This window comes from Tasmannia lanceolata, unplaced genomic scaffold (genome assembly GCF_043159265.1).
Source record: "Tasmannia lanceolata isolate RefF3 unplaced genomic scaffold, GAP_Taslan_0.1 ptg000055l, whole genome shotgun sequence".
NCBI classification, from domain to species: Eukaryota; Viridiplantae; Streptophyta; class Magnoliopsida; order Canellales; family Winteraceae; genus Tasmannia; species Tasmannia lanceolata.
This window is the reverse complement of record NW_027518732.1, coordinates 408,326-411,526: the sequence shown is the minus strand read 5'-3', so window position 1 is coordinate 411,526 and position 3,201 is coordinate 408,326. Positions and strand designations below refer to the sequence as shown.

At 40.7% G+C, this 3,201-nt stretch overlaps 2 pseudogenes; both read right to left on the bottom strand.

Annotated features, from left to right (window-relative positions):
• Positions 1-271: 271 nt before the first annotated feature.
• LOC143864919 (protein ORANGE-LIKE, chloroplastic pseudogene) lies at positions 272-928 on the bottom strand (annotated as a pseudogene).
• A 1-nt stretch (position 929) lies between these two features.
• On the bottom strand, positions 930-2,667 carry LOC143864917 (xanthine dehydrogenase 2 pseudogene; annotated as a pseudogene).
• Positions 2,668-3,201: the final 534 nt, after the last annotated feature.

The window sequence follows — 3,201 nt, the reverse complement described above, 5'->3', positions numbered from 1 at the left end:
CCCTTGAATTTCCGCAATCAAATCATGTTGGATTTGCTAGACCAAACAAATTTTACTATCAACAGTGATTATAAACAAACCAAATGTAGATCCAAACTAACCAAATCAGCAAGAACTACACATTAAGCATGAATTAGAGAGGAGGAAAAAGAAGTACCTGAGTTGTTAGTGATATTGCCAAAGAACTGAATCAATCAAAAGTTGCAGGTACTCACTAGATCATTAGGCTGGCCTTCAGATGTCTTGATTACTCTCATATCATTAGGTTCAGTCACAAACTTCTAATCCGATGTTGAAATGATTTCATGATCTTGCGGGTTGCCGGTTGAATATGGAGAAGCATTACAGTGCACAGGCATGTCGGGCACATAACCTTTCCAGCCCTTGAGCAGTTTGAACACCTTTGAGTTGTAAGTGCCCGCAACGGACGATCAGAGCCACCGGAAATTGAAATTGCCTCAATGCTTAAAGAAACACCACTCGCAGAACATCGAGCACATGCCAAATATATGGTTCCAAGGCAGTACTTGCATCTTTTCTTTTCTTGTTGCTCAACATTGTTGACCTCAACCAAAATTAACACTGAAATGATGCTCACTGCCCCACCCGAAAAGGATGCCATGATGAGATCGACCTGACTTAGTTGCAGTGGCAAGTGCAAGTTGCATATAAAATCTTCATATGAGGTATCTCCCAATCCAAGTTTCAGCTCCAGAGATGGTGCAAGTAGGCCTCCAAAGACAATTATCCCAGATATAAATGCAAAGCTTGTCAAGTAAAGCTGCTTCAATGCTTTCATTGTCATATTTGGTAGAAAGGGTATAGATGATGGAATGTCTAGCATCTCATTCGGTGCCTCGCAGTTCTCGTAGATATGCTCAGCATTCCTTATGCATTGTTGTACCCTCAATCTCCTGACCTCTTCCATAAACAATAGATGCATCAGAAACTGCCCATTCCCCTCCTTTTTCTTCAAGAAAAAAAAAATGCGCATTCCAGCATTTACAATTGCAATATCATCTTCCCTCCGGTGAGCCTGCTTGAATTCTTTTACAAACTCAAAAGGCCTAGTCCATGGTAAGAAAATAGAGAGTAAAATTTCATTATGTCCCAGATCCACCTTGCAGTAACCCAGAAAGAAATCCTTCGCCAAAGTAGTTCTGAGCTTCCCTTTGCAATCCACAATACAAAATTTTGCTCCATTTTAGCTGTTCAACAAACGCCTCACAGGATGAAATCGCATGAGAATCAAACTCTGCTAGAACCTTCTTAAGAACTTGTAGGAGCACTGTAAGTCTTACACCAGCACCAATCTCCAGCCCGTTATCCTCAATATTACCAATCACTAATTTTGCATCTGGATATCTTAATTTAAGAACCAACACATGTTGAAGTCTAAGAGGTCGATACCACTTGAGTCCACCAAATCCACCCAAACTCAAAGGCACAATCTTTCTCAACAAAAGCTCTGGAGGAAAAATAAGCTCATTTTCACTATATGAGCTTCCATCCATGTCGCTGTAAGAAATACGTTGGTAAATGTTGGAACAGGTTATAAGTTCAGTGGATGTTCCATTATGGTTTACAGCATTTTCTCCATAGGAACATGGTTTCCCAGTTGAGGGGCAAACAAAACCACCACCCGAAATGCTAGCAGAAAATTTAGTAGACATGGCATCATCTGTTTTAGCAAAAACACTGAATGCATCAATAATTGGTCTGTATCCTGTGCAACGACACAAATTTCCACCAAGGCTTTCTTCTATTTGCTCTTCACTAGGTGGCATTTCACTTGATCTCAATAATGCATACATGGACATGATAAACCCAGGAGTACAAAATCCACATTGTGAGCCGTGAGCTTCGGCCAAAGATTCTTGGATTGGATGCAAGCAATGGCGCCGATTCCCAATGCCCTCCACTGTTATTATGTGCATCCCTTCTACAGAATACAATGGAGCCAAGCATGCATTGATTGCATAATGCGCAATTTTCTTCAAATGTGGATCATAATAAGAAACCATAACAGTGCAAGTCCCACAACCACCTTCACCGCAGCCTAGTTTTGTTCCTGTGAGATCTATATCTGAGATTTCAAGACTCCCTGCAATAAATCCACTCCGAGACTTTCTCCAAGCAACCAATCTTTTATGTGAAAAAAAATTTAGAATCCGCTGATAATTGCTAGCTTAAGAGGATGAGCTCGATCTATACAAATTATTAGCAATTCTTTGGAACAAAGATTAGATCTAACAGAGGAAAGAAATAATCAGTTGATTTAAAATTTTTTTAAGGCATGGATCTGAGGACTATTCGAAGGATAACAGCAGATCTTGGTTTAGATTGAAGAAAATCATGAATCAACAGATTTTTAACTTAGAAAACAAGATTTAGAGGTATGGATCTAGGGTTCCTAGAGGAGAAACAGATAGGATTTCACAATGAAATTAAGAAATGAAGCGAGAAAACGAAGATTAGCAGAGAAATAAAAGGGAAATACTGGCCGGAGTACAGCCGGAGGTTAATCGGAGTATACTGGATAAGAAGATGATCTGCCGGATTCTATGTTCGTCGGAGAAGATCGATCGGAGAAAAGAACGGCGAGATCTACTTTCTCTCACCAGCTTTCTCTCTCTTCTGTGTTCCTTTAAATTTCACCACAGCCATAGCCTTGCAAGGGGAAATCACCTTTTTCTGCCTCCGATCTGATGAGAAAACGAAGATTTGTTTGAAAATGCAGAAAATCTGAGAGAAAAGCCTCCGATCGGATTAGAAAATCAAAAAATCTGTTTGAAAAAGTAACAGATCTGAGAGAAAAGGGAGATGAAAGGTTCGGCTTTAGAGATAAAGAAGGAAGAGAGGCACGGCCGGAGGTTTGGACCGGAGCTCGCCGGAGATCCCGTCGGAGAAGGTAGGTTTGGGGATTTCTCTCTCTCTCTCTGCCGATTTTTCTTTTTTTCTTTTTTTCCTAAAAAAAACGAGCGAGCTGCTCTAATATAAGAGGAAAATGAAAATTTTTCCACCCTTATCAGCTTACTTGGACAGCCCTTTCTATGATAATCCACTCCCTTTTCTGGTTTACACTACGGTCTTCTCGCGGTTTGTTCGCTAAGCAAACGCACTCCGATTTCAACGAAATTTTATGGGGACCTAGCCGGGACCTTGACCTAGCTAAGGGTGGAGTTTGGGACCCTACCTAGT